At 42.1% G+C, this 14,321-nt stretch overlaps 1 protein-coding gene across 1 annotated transcript in view; it reads right to left on the bottom strand.

Moving 5' to 3' along the window:
• The window catches only part of PLCD4 (phospholipase C delta 4), a 34,445-nt gene extending 26,588 nt beyond the window's left edge, over nucleotides 1-7,857 (bottom strand). Inside the window, exon 1 of the mRNA XM_080976460.1 lies at nucleotides 7,678-7,857. The gene's annotated coding sequence lies outside the window, so the exon portion shown is untranslated. The remainder of the gene's footprint in view (nucleotides 1-7,677) is intronic.
• Between the last annotated feature and the right edge of the window lie 6,464 nt (nucleotides 7,858-14,321).

Genomic DNA, 14,321 nt, shown 5'->3' on the forward strand with positions numbered 1-14,321 from the left:
CACCACTAAATCTTGTTGGAGTCAGTGAAATAAGTTATTCCTAGCTCTGTACCTGGAATACTGGGATGTCTACAGGTATATGCATAGTCAGTCATCAGTGTTCACCATCCATCAAGGATGGAAACCTCCACCCAAATTATGCATCGGGAAATGCCTTTGTACCCTACTATCCATGTAAAGCAAACTTTGATTCAGCAAAAGCTCAAAATACCTTCCTCTCCCCCCTTCCCTCTGTCCCAAGAAATGCTCTTCCTTAGATGATCAAACCTTTAAGAGTTTTCTCCTCTAAGCTGCCAGTGTCTAGATTCAGGTTGCTCCATGCTATCTATGTCAATAGTCAATCCTCCTCTCTTTATAATAAACCACATATTCTTCAAATCCAACATCAGGTTTATTCCTAACTCACCCTTGTATAAGTTGTCCCATGGCATGCTGTGACTCAAACTAGCTAAAAACCCAAACATGTGTTCCGGCTGCGCACATGTAATCACAGAAATGTGTGGACGAAGACATGTAGTAACAATCCAGGTTTATACCACAGTTTATTTCACACTGTCATCAGTAATGGATATTCCTAGGATCTGGACCTCAGTTGTCTGTGATCTGGAAGTGATTGATGAAAATGGAATTCTATTGCAGCCCAGAGCTGATAAACATTTCATCTGCAGTACTCAGAATAATAGCCATTAGAGGATTCCAAAACCGTAATGCTCCTGGCAAGACTATGTATATGCTGAGCTTCTTGGCTAGTAGCCATTTGATAACCGTATGTTTTTTACATTCATCTGGTCTGGGGGGATTTAACCTTGCAGTCACCAATGGTCTTTGCCATTACTGTAAATGTCATTACAACAACTGTTAAGGAGCTTCTAAGCACAAATGTTTTAGTTGCTTAAACCCTGCATCATAATCATCATGCACCACACCATTTGTAAAGGAACAAGGTTGCTAGAGATGGAAGAATATTCAGAAAAATCCTATGGGCTTTTTAAAAATCAAAGGGATCTGTTGTCCCTCTTAAAAACAAAAAATCTGATCCAGCAAGTGAGTGAGTGCTTCCTTCCACCACAAAATGTTTCTCAGGGTTACACTTGGATTTGTTTAATTGTGAAATGAATGTGTTAAATCCATGAAAAGCACATTCATTTAAGCTACATTTCATTATCATGTTATATTTTAAGTGGGTACATTTGCAACTCTCTCACACCACAATCCTGTAAGACATTTCGGTGGTTCAGAAGCTCCTCAGTTCTGTGGGATTTAAGCATAACGGCACTCTCGATCCACAACAGATCTGTAGAATGTTGCTGTATGTTTTCATCTGTTTTCAGATTATTACTGGTTTTGATTTTTATTTTGTTTTAAATAGTTTTATGCTTTTCATTGATAATTTTAATGTTTTATTTGCTTTGTAAACTGCTTTGAGGTTTGTTTGTTTGTTTGTTTGTTTTTACAATCAAGCAGTGTATATATTTTATGAAATGAATGAATAAACTATCTCTGAATATCAGCCATATATAAAAATGTATAGTTATTAAGATCCACCACCAGACCCATTGCTACGGTGTTTACTGGAGTAATAGGGCTCCCGTGCCTTTAACAGTTGTTTGGATAAATGGATTTTACTATCATTTCACAGTGCTGCATGAGCAAGGAGGAGTGCACTTGCCAAAAATTCCTTCTAAAATGCAACGCGTGAAGGTACAGGAGCCCTGTGCTCCTTTTGCATCTCATCAGCCTAGCGGCATTCCACATCACGAAGGCGATCCAGGCAAAGCAGTCCGTCTTGCCTAGGCAACCTGGAGGGAATCGGACTAGACAGTTGACTCAGCTTTTTCATGCATTAGCAGCAAGCTAACCAATTACATGTCCAAGTCTGGTTCTTGGAAGTTCTGATGCTCTTAGTTTTGCACCGTTCAGTCCCTTTTCAAAACCCTGAGCTCTCTCTCCAGCTCTTTTCAATCTAATCACCTCCCTTGTGCAGTTTATTGATGTATCATTCATGTTACTAAGCATGTGGTTATGTTGCCTAAGGCTTCTCTGTGCCATTTGCATGTGGGTTTTCCCCAAGTACATTCTCTTGCACACTGACACTTGCTATCAGGAATGGGCTGCTTTGCTGTGAGACAGAAGCTGACACACACACAGTAGCGGGCCTTAGGGCATAGTGCTGTGAAAAGGATCCAAAATAGCTAGTGGGGGATGAAAACCTTTGTGAAGATGGAAGAAGTCCAAAGAGATTAACGCTGAAAAGATGGTGAATCCCAGCCTTTACGCTGAGGCAAACATAGTGTGATTTCTGAACAAGACAGCTTTATTAGTGTAAGGTTTCATTTTTTTACCCTGGTCAGGGATCTGGCATGTGTATATTTTTGTCAGTGTAGACAATACTGAGTTAGATGAAACAGTGGTCTGATTCAGTGTAAGGCACTAAGGAGGCTTCCTAGTGTGGTGCCCCATTGCTGGTGTTGTACTGAGATTCGAATGCCACTCTCATCAGCTTCTGTACATTAAAGAGGAGGTGCTACAGTGGTAACTCAGGTTAAGAACTTAATTCGTTCTGGATGTCTGTTCTTAACCTGAAACTGTTCTTAACCTGAGGTACCACTTTAGCTAATGGGGCCTCCCGCTGCCGCCGCCACGCGATTTCTGTTCTCATCCTGAAGCAAAGTTCTTAACCCGAGGTACTATTTCTGGGTTAGCGGAGTCTGTAACCTGAAGCGTCTGTAACCCGAGGTACCACTGTACCTTGTTCTTGCCTCAGGCAGCAAAATGCCTTGGGTTGGGTCAGTTTGCCAAGGATGCTCCCTGTTATCTGGTACCTGTTCCTGGTACAACAGTGAGACTATTTTGTCTCTAACTTTACATTTGGGGAGATGTTGGAGATACTTTTTAGATGTTGTTAGTTTGTACCCATAGGCACTAGAGTGGTCTTGCCTAGTGGTTAAGAGCGGTAGATTCATAATCTGGGGAACTGGGTTCGCGTCTCCGCTTCTCCACATGCACCTGCTGGGTGACCTTGGGTTAGTCACGCTTCTCTGAAGTCTCCCACTCACCTCACAGAGTGTTTGTTGTGGGGGAGGAAGGGAAAGGAGAACGTTAGCCGCTTGAGACTCCTTTGGGTAGTGATAAAGCGGGATATCAAATCCAAACTCTTCTTCCCTCTCCCTGTTCTCTGCAAATCAAATGGGGGAAGCAGGGGAGCCCATCTCTAGCGAAGGTTGGTGGGGGGAACATTTGGCTCTCCAATTGTTGCTGATCTAGGCCAGGGATGGTGGGAAATGTATTTCAGAAACAACTGGAGGGCCAAAGGTTCCCCACACCAGTTCTCGTGCATGTACATGGGCATAAACAGGAAAATGCTTCCATTTCCTCTCTCCCCCAATAACCAAAGCTCAAATATGTTTCTGAATGTGTCTAAGTATTATTATAGTGGCCATTTTGCAGCGATTACAGTGTAATCAACGCAACCATTGTAAGAGCAAACTATTAAACATTCCTAAGGGGATGATCAGTATACTAACATGCTCTGCTTCAGAATTTATTACAGGACAAAAATAGCAGCTATTGTGGAATAAACAAATACAAGATTTAACAGCTAGCAAAAGAGTCTGCAGCAATACATAATGACTGGAGTGCAGGGAATTGTTAGGCTGATGTGGTCACATAAGTAGCTGTAATCAGTGCTTTTTTCCGGCCGGAACTTGCTGGCACCTCTCAGGTGGGCAACATTGCTGTTATAAGAGTACAAAGGACATGTTCATGGCAAGTTCCGTACCTGTTTTTCTAGAAAAATAGCATTGGGTGTAATAAATGTGCAAGTATCTAGAACAGGAATGAGTAACCTGTGGCCCTGAGGATGTTGTTGGAGTATACTGATTTTGTTTGTGACACTGATCCCAGCCGGTCTACGAGCCGCACCTGCAAAGGCAGAATTAGGAGCTCACTTTAAACTCCCCAACTGTTCCTTTGTAGCCACATCCTTATGACAACATCACACATGACATCAGGTATGGAACAGGTGGGTGTGGTTTGGGGAAAACAGCTTTGTGGACCAAATTGGGACTTGTGCTAGGCCAACTTAGAACCATAGGCTAGAGATTCCCTTCTACTGGACTATAAGGTTCATCATCTTCAACAGGTTATCATTCTCTTGTTTAAAACATAAGGAAACCCACGCTGGACCTGATCCAAGCTTCACCTAGGTCACATTCACACCATACATATGAAGTACTATGATACCACTTTAAACAGTCACGGTGTCCCCCAAAGAACCTTGGGAGCTGTAGTTTATTAAGGATGCTGAGAGCAGTTAGGAGACATTTATTCCACTCACAGAGCAACAGTTCCCAGAGTTCCCTGGTAAGAAGGATTGACTTAGAAACAGAATCCAGTGACCCTTTACTGTGCTGAAATTGCACAATAACTCTGGACCTCATAGCTGAAGGGCTCTTTTAGATGTCAAATGTGGTGAGCCACATCAAAATGTGGCAAGCCATTTTGACATTTCCCCAGAGTGGTTTGAGAGGACAGTAAGGTGTACTGCAGTGAAATAGTAGAATTATCTGCCAGGCAAGAGAGGGGTGGGAAGGAAGGAAGGAAGGAAGGAAGGAAGGAAGGAAGGAAGTAAGTTAGGAATTATCTATTTTTTTGTGATGAAAGAGACAACAAAATTATTAAATACAGAGTCCCAAACCAAATTGAGCTGCCTTGCAGGATTCACTTTGTGACACCAAGTTTGCCTTGTCTCAAATGTGCCTTGCTTCAGGCTTCCCAGAAGCTGAAAGCAACTTATCCTGGATTGAACTCCAGGGCTTATATTTAATTCCTCTGAGGTCTGGCACAGTAATGCAATCTCCTGTCTCAATCCTGCAGGAGCGAGCAACACACCTCCTCCCCTTTGCATACACAAGAAAGGAAGGGGGACTCATCATTTGATTTCACATGCTGGGCTGCATGGATTGTGAAAGCAGGAGGCCCAGGGTGCCTAGACACACAGGCGTATTAACAGCACGTACTACTGCCTCAGTATAATGCAAAAAAGCAGGCTGTGCTTCTTGATCTTTTGATGGAGAGAGAACAGCTTCTCCCAGGGCTGGGTCAAGACATTCCACTGCCTAAGGCAAAGGGTGAGATGGCAGCCTCTTTCATTCCATTTACAGAAGCTGACAAGACTGGGAGTTGAATCTCATGTCAGCACTGGTGATGGGCCATCCTCCACTGCATCTAAGGGCATCAGGCTTGCCTAAAGGGTGCACAGATAGACCAGTCCTCCAGCACCTCACTGCACACCAGCATTTGCCATATGAAATGGCAGCCTCACTCTACCTAATGGTCGCACCGGCCCCAACATCTCCTATCTTCTGCCTTTTTGCTGTTTTGCTTAACGTCCTATCTGATGAAGACTTGTGATGAACCCCAAGGCCTGCTAGTTATTTTGTTAACAGCTTCCAAAGGCAGAGTCTGTCAGGATTGTATATTTTCAAGGGATCCATCTGAGGATTAATAGTTTGATGCAGCAAAAGCAACAGTCTTGTAGCATCTGAAAGACTAATGCATTTATTCTGACAGAAGCACTTGTGGACTAGATACAACACATTTGCTTAAGTCACAATAAACTGACTAGCTTTTCAGGTACAGCAAGATTGTTGCTGTTGTTTTTTGTGATGTTTTAGTTAGTTTCAAGTGGCACTAGCAGGAAGCAAAGATGGACATTGGGTGAATGCATAGTAATATTGTCATTTAAAAGCAACAACCAACATTTCAATGTTATGTGTATGCCAAAAGGAGTATAAATGAAGAAGAGCTTGCGGGATAGATGAATACGTGTCACCTGGAGGCTCTTTGCAAGAGGGGATCTAGGGGCTTGCCTAATAGAACAGCCTCACAGTAACCTCATGCCCAGTTTTGCAAGATCTCCAAGTAGTGATGAAATTGTTCCCTTGCCTTAACAGCTATAGCTGTGCCTGATCCACAGTGGAACTCCGGTACACCCAAAACAAGAACTTTTAGTACCAGAGACAGAAAGAGATGGAAAAGTGCTCAGGGGCGTTTTGGTGTTCCTTACAGCCTTATTCTGCTGCTCAGCAGTCACACTGACCATAAATCTCTGTTTCTAAACAGATGCAAAAAAAATCTGCTTTTGGATCAGGGTTCAGATCCCACCTCTTGACAACTCATTGGCATGTCATTACACAATCTTAGTCCTGTGTCCTTAAAATGGGGGTGGGGGAACAATGACCCTATCTCTCAGAGTTGCTGCTAGGATGCAAACTTACTAGAAAGTAGATCCTACTTAAATCAATGAGGCTTACTTCTGAGTAAGCATAGAAAAAGTCATCTTGAAATCTGAAAGACTGTAAAGCACTTTGTACATTAAAAGAAAACAAAAGTACCCTTGGCCTCATTGGTCTCCACACCCCACCCTTCTTTCCCAAAGTATTTTCTTGCCTCTTTTTAAAGCTTTTTCTATCTCCTTCTTCTTATCTCCTCACATTTTTCTTCTTCAGGAAAATCTAGCCATTCTCATTTCATTTCTCACAGCACCCATCCCTCAGACTCATTATATTTCCCCATCCTAATTCCGTTCTGCTTTTATTTATTATTCACAGATATGACAAAAGCCAGGAGGAAGATTTACTGACCCTTAAGCGGCAGCCAGCAGAACAAACTGCAGCATTTTAAAAATGCCAGCTTTCCTTTATAAAACTCTCAGGGATTTAATCTCTCTCCTGAAACATTTGCCCTTTCCAAGGCAGCTTTCCAGGGATGGGGACTCAGGCTCATTTCTGAATTTAGTGGAACGCCATACAAATGCATGCATGAACCCCCAGAATCAAAAATGCACAACGGAACAAAAGCAGAGTTGAGGCGGCAAATGCCTTCTCAAAGGCTTTGCTGCCGTATGCGCCTTGTGGCTGTCAAGTGCCGTGATCAGCAATTAATTTAATTTGCTCTGTCCCCTTGCGGCTTGCTTCAGTGCTTCACCCTGTTTCATGTCCTGGTACCCAGATGTCTGGGATTTTCTTATAATAAACAACCCACCCCTGCCTGATGCAAAATAGCTTCGGCTTTGTTCTGTTCAGTTTTGCCTTCAACAGTCAAGAATCCAAGAAAGAAAGAAAGTAATTCTAACTACTACGTTTGAGCACAGATGCTCGACATCCTGCCTGAGCATCACCCACACATGCTCCAAGTAAACATGCACACATTTCTCATCTCCATGCGAGCCCTCGGTGAGCTTTAGAGCTCACATCAAGAGTGACACCTATTCACATGCGTGCTCGTGAGCTCACATCTGATCAATAACTCACTCCACTCAAGGCTTTCATTTATCAGAACCCATTTGCAGGACTATCTGTGCCCCAGCCAGGGAATGGGAGAAAACAGCCATACCTCTGAACCCACACAGAGTGCTTTTTCCTTGCCACCAAGTAACCACAACAAAATCCTGTGCATCCTGAATTAGGCTTGAAGCTGTCCATGGTAGATGGTGTCATTTCTGTGCACACCAGAGTAATGTTGTTTCTCATTTTAAAAATATAGCACACACTCGTGGCTTGTCTTTGAGTGCTTGTTCCCCCTTCCCTCGCTGCCTCTCTGTTTCCAGTGAGCACTGCAGCAAAATGTCCCAATTTCCCCTAGTTGCACCAAGTCCTTGCAATACAGCTCTCTTACCAGTAGACAGAAGATCCCTGGGTTGGAACAAGGCCCCTGTTTCAAAGTGTCTCCAGGTCTTGGAGTGGCATGGCGGCGGCGGCGGCGGCAGATCCTGCTCCGGGTTCCCCGACTACTCTGCCTTACCACCTCATGCTGTTGGCACACAGGACTGCTACTGACGCAGCAGCTGAGCTTGCACGAAGGAAAAGGAAAAATGATCTCACAGCAGTTCAGCCCTGCCCAGTCCTTTGCCTCTTCACTTAAAGGCACAGAGCTAGAGGCTTACTTGTCACCCCGCCACCTGGCAAAGCTGATCAGCCTTGGCTCAGAGTTGAAGGAGACAAAAATAGCCGCTCTGACAGTTACAGCATTTGGATGAATACATATAACTATGCATAAATATCAATACCTATGTATAAATATCTATACATATGGATGCATCTAATCAGGCAGGTGTTCAGTCCAGTTTGGGGCACCTCCAGAGTGCCACTGTTTTATGGGAGAGATTCACATGCATCCTGGGCAATTTAAGTGCACATAGTTAAAGCGGGTTAATGTGTTGTGCCGCTCCAGCGCGACTTAACACTGACCTTTTCCTGAGGTTAGGAACGTGACCAGGGAAAGGCATTGAAAAGGGTGGGATGAATGAATGACTAGCTGGAAGATGTATAAACACGCGGCAAGCAAATTAGGATGGATGCTCATTGTTATATAGCCTCCCAGCAAACAAATCAGAACAAATACTCAGTAAAGACCAAATGTCATCTAACCTCCATGCAAGCTTTGTGCAAGTGAATCAGGATGGAGGCTGAACAAGCAGGTCATCTGGTGGAGTTCTTAGTTCTTAGTTCTTAGTTCTTGTGAAGCATTCCACACACACACACACACACACACACACACACACTTTATTGGTTTTTTTAACATATCATTTCCAACAGTCATATATCTTTTCATCTTATACAATATTTTAGACTTCCATCAACACCTCTGATGATTTTTTGTTCTTTATCACTTATTCTGTATTTCTTAATTTCACCATTACTCTTAATTGTCATTAACTAATAATTCTCCTCATAGTCTTCCTTGCAATATTTCGAATAATCCTCCTTACAAAACTTCTTGCAGTCCTACTAGTGTAATCTGTTCACTACAATTACTTTCCAAATAGTTTGTATATTTACTTGTCTTCTAAGAATCTCTGATCCCGCAGGTTTCTAATCCTTCCAGTTAATTTATCAAGTTCTGCATAGTCCATCAATTTCATCCTCCATTCTTCTTTCGTCGGCAATTCTTCTTGCTTCCATTTTTGTGCCAATAATATTCTTGCTGCCGTCATTTCATATAAAAACAACTTACAATCCTGTCTGTTAATCTCATCACCTACAATGCCAAGTAAAAATGCTTCTGGTTTCTTAACAAATGTATATTCCTGCCCATATTACCCTGTTCTTGTTAGCTCTGCCACCACTTTAGAATTACCGAGGGGCAGTGAATTAGCAAATGCAGAGGGCATTTGAGAATACAGGGACTAAGCAATTTAGTTCTGCCCTGAGCGATAAGTCATTTTAGAGTTGCATATATTAAGATGCATAGTTATTTGTAAATGCATTAAATAAACAATAAGCAACCAGTCTTCCCTACTGAAGATTTCTAGACCGTCAAATTAATGGGAATGTTCCTTGAGGAAGCCTACACCAAAGGCCTCCAGTGTGAAGATTAATGCTCACCTCCAGTGCTTTCCTTCATGAATAACAGAGCCTTGAGTATCCCTGTTCACATGTTGAATTTCAGTATTGTTATATGCCACCCCAGCCTCTCAGTGGTGTTAGATTCCAGGGGTCCAGGCGTTTACCCAGGGTCTGTGTTTCCTTTCGAAACAAGGCACAGGAGGGACTTGGTGTCTTTATGATATATGGTTTATTTATACGTATATACAATCTGAGCACAGATGGAGGGAGAGCAGAGTATTTACATCCCAAGAGGGTCCTGTTTCTTCCATTGCTGCAGCTTCAGACTCTCTCTGTAGCATCAAGCAGACTGCTTGACCACTGACCATACTGGCTGGGGCAGATGGGAATTGGAGTCAACTGTTGGGGAGTGTAGGGAGAGGGAGGAGAGAAGGACAACGGTTCCCCCACCCCAGAAGCATAAATCCTTAGGCTGATGAAGTGTTGGCTTAGTGCTACATTGCATTCCACCCCCAAAATATTGGTGACCTACTGCAAATAACCCAACCATCTACCACTCTACCTTCTGCCTGCCTCATATAGAAGGTAAGATGACAAATTACTTGCCCAAGCCTGACTCAGCTTTCTGCAGTGTTGCCCAAGTCCAACACACACACACACACACACACACACACACACACACACGTGAGGAGAGAGAACACACTACACCACACTCACCTGTGGTAGTTGCAATGGATTTCTAAATCCCTGCCCTATCCACCGGCAAAGTATAGGTAGGCCTGTTGAACCATAGGACCAGTTCCAAGACCACATTAGGGTGATACCTTTATTAGGGCAACCAAAGGAGTTTTTCTATTATCTGTAAACAGAAAAAACCCAGCTGTTTTGTAAATTTGTCTGCATCCTTAGGCAAACCACACAGGTTCCTTGCTATGCAGAAAACAGCAATAAAGAGAAACTTGCTTTACTGAATAGCTGGAGGGTTCTGAGCTGTTTGGCGGTGGTATCCTAAACTGGAGGAATAGGATTTTGCACCACCTGAAGATGGGGCTAGGCTCTCTGAGGCAACATATTGTTTCCAAAGATTGAGAGGCAAACATTGTTATGCTTCTTTTCCCCAGTAGACCAGGTGTGGGAAGCCTTGGGCCCCCCAGCTGTTGCTGAATTACAACTGCCATCAGTCTTGGCAAGTATGGCAAAGAGGTAAAGATGATGGGAGATTGGGAGGCGTTGCTGCTCAGGGAAAGGAGAGGAAAGGCAACCCCATTTTGTGATATATTTATTGCATTGCATTGTATTAATTGGTCACTTTTTTCCTTCAAAAAATGAAAGTGACTTTCCCCCCACTGCATTTCTCTTTTAAAGTGAGCCTCACATAACAGCTGCTCTCTGGAGGATTGTATCCAACTTCTACAGCCACAGGATGCATTTTCAGATATAATGTGTCAGATATAATGATGCAGCTCAAATGTCTCTGAGAGACCTCTGAGCTAATAATCATACGCTCAGCCCTCATATCCATAATCACCTTTATTCAGCTTGTGACAGTAGTGACACCTTTGTGGTAAGTTTGCTTTAAGTGGTCTATTACTTGTTATAAAGTTGTAACGTCTCACTATAAAAACATTTATGGAAAGTGCATGCCTCAGGTATGTGAGATCTAAAAGATCTCTTGCAATCTGAAAACTGAGTACTGTACCATTTAATATAATTCTTAAATAAATATTAGCTAGTGGAAATATACTTATTCTTATTGTTTTTGTGAAAACCTCTTAAGAGTTTTATTATTTTAAGCAGTATAATTTTTTGAAAACTAAATATTAATACTCAATTTATTAGTACTAATTTTAATGAGGGCGTGTGTGTGCTTTGCAATGTATAAATGATTGTACCACACAGAAGGATCTGATCCAAGCAGAGTAACCTTACTGGGCCATTGCTAGTACAATGGGGCTTCCCCACCTCTCCTCCCCACCGTTGCTACTCAGATTATTGTTTAGGACTATGAGGAGACACCACTCTCAGCATTTGAATTGTGGCTTTGATTTAAAGATTTGTCAGCATGGGATGTAAGCATTTATTGCTCAAGACTGTACAAGCCCATTAAGAGTGTGTGTGAATCATCATTCTCCAAGATATTTGTTTGCTGCAAAGCTCATGCATGTAGTTTTAATATGCATGTTGGAAGTTGACTTGAGTACAATCCAGTATATACAGTAATCTGGTATTGGGAACATGGGGAAATGCCTATTGTCTTTCTCTGCAACACAACCCTCTGTATAAAGGTGTCCCAGTTTTATCTATGCCATCTGAAGTCTGCATGTTATAAAGGTGTCCCAGTTTTATCTATGCCATCTGAATTCTGCGTGTCTGCCTTTGATAAGGAGATAGCCTTGTGCTGTGAGCCAGGGCAGTCTTAGGGCTTTAGAAGGCATTTTTTGCAGCAGTCAAGAATTAAGGGTCCATTTTTGTGAGTATGGAACAACTGCCTCAAATCAAACCCCATTGTCTTTTTTATTGTTCAGTTGCAGTTCAAGAGATAGGTGACAGACAGCTACAATGATTCCGAATAGCTTGAGACATTATACACAACACACTGCTCTGGTCTGAAATCTGAGCGTCCTGATGACTGCTTTGTTACTTGTGGTACTTTGAAAAGCTAGCTGGGAACAGAAACTCACAAGGAGCTTTCCAGGGAGTTTCATGAGCCTCATGACAAAGCTCACTACAGATATGCAATTCCCAAGGGGCATGGGAACATCCTCTGCTGCCCATGGCAGCTGCTTTTAGACCAATTGGAAAGCTACTTGATCAAATACCATCCATTAATTATAAAGGGCGAGTCTGTAACTCAAGAGGGGGAAAGCTTAGCGCCAGGGAACAGGAGGGGAAAGGTAACACAGCCAACCTGGTTACTTGCACACTTAGGATCTTCTCTTTCCCTAATCTCTGACACGGAGCTTAATTGGAGTCAGGACTCACCTCTAGAATCAGTTTTCTACCTAAGGGTTTTTTAAATAGAAATAATTGGACTGCCTCCGAGCATGAAGATTATTCCCATATTATAAAAGGTGGATTCCAGCTAAGAGATGAGATGTGCTTTGAGCATATTTTAGAAATTAAGAACTGATCACATCCATTGTAGTTTTGGAAGCATGACCTATTCAAGAAGGCAACTAGGAAGGCACTGTAACTAGGCAGTTTTGTACATGTATATGTAATATATGACCTTATCACCAAGATGTGGCCTTTCCCCTAAAGTTCCATACTTGCTTTTGGATGCTAGTGGGCAATTTTTATGACTTGCAATACCTTTGCTCAGTTCAGGATGTAGTGTCACTTGGATAATGCATTCATAAAATTGTAGTACTATTTTTGGGAGTGAAAGGAAAAGCAAAATAAAGGTTATTAAGAGCTTTCTAAATTCATGTGCTATTAATGCATTAAGAAACAAATACACAGTGGTTGCCGCAACAGATCACCCATGTATCTATTAAAAAAGAACAAAGTAAATACTGGGCCGAAGCCAACATTGTGTGAGCAGAAGGCTGTTTGGCTTGTACATGGGCAGTGTTGGATACAATCCATTGAAAATTAATTAGCAAATGTTATGAGAAATCTTTGCAGTCAGCTGTGATAAACAGAGCACATGTTGTGAACACATGTATGCACCCAGTTTATGTCATACAGTTTTAAGATGACAATCCAGAACCTTAACATCAATGGACATTTTGCCAGTGGCTAGAGTGGGATGTGACTGTACCTTTACTTTGGAAACATATTTCATTCCAGCCTGCTGTCCCCTTAAGCACTGGAATCCCAACTCTCGTAGTGCCTTACACTATGAGAAGGATTAAGCTTTCGGCAGCACCCACTGCTGTTGTATTAACTGAACATTTCATTGCTATTCTTGGTAACGAAGAGGACAAGATTCTTAGGTCTTGGCCAGGTGCCTGCAGAAGCGATTCAGTGGCAAGACAGAACCCAGAACAGAACAGATGATCCATGAAATGCCATTCTGATTGGAACAAATGCAGCTCGCTGGCCAGGATACAGTCTACAAGCCCATGGGTATTGTATTCCATAGTTCTGCAAGGCAAGGGCATAATGTGGTGGTACAGTGTTAGAACCAGATTAGGACCCAGGAGACCAGGGTTCAAATCCCCACCCAGCCATGATGCTTACTGGCTGACCTGAGCCAGTCTCAGAGTCTCTCAGCCTAACCTACCTTGCAGGGTTGTTGCGAGGATATAATGGAGATGGGGGAGGAAAATGTATGCTACCCTCAAGCTTCTTGGAGGAAAGGTGGGATATAAATGCAATAATCATAAAATTATTTTTTTATTATGCTGAATTCTATTTATTTTAGCATATTGAAGATTCAGGTAACATTTTTATATAGATCACCAATCTTCTTTGAATTGCCTAGTCATAAATTAACATACCAAAAAGGCCATATTGTAAGAGATGTATTTAAGAGTACACTTGTTGTTTCTCTTACACCCTTCCTAATCTATATATCTTGCTCTGAACGTTAAGGATGCTCAGAACAGATCACATGGGAAGCCAGAAGTAGCTCTCAAGTAGACATTATTACACTGGCCAATATCTGCTCATCTTTAACAATGGCACTTCATACCTTCCCAGCTATTCACTTTTATGTCTTTCTCAGATCACACTGGTCTATCTTCTGCAAACCAGAACATTCAAATTATTTAAAGATCTTGCTAAAAGTATGCCATACTTCATGTCTGTGATGCAGTGAAGAATATTTTATTGTACTCTTTTTGTCACCTGCTTAAAACATTTTTTAAGGCAAACCTATCCAGACATGTAGTTGTTTTGATCTCTTTTGCTGTTCATTTTAATTATTTTTAAATGTTTTCAATGGTTTTAAATTTATTGATAATTTTAATATTTCTTGAAAACCACTTAGGGGTTTTATTGCACTCAAACGATATATATATTTTGTTA

This window comes from Podarcis pityusensis (genome assembly GCF_964106645.2).
Source record: "Podarcis pityusensis genome assembly, chromosome: 1".
NCBI lineage: Eukaryota > Metazoa > Chordata > Lepidosauria > Squamata > Lacertidae > Podarcis > Podarcis pityusensis.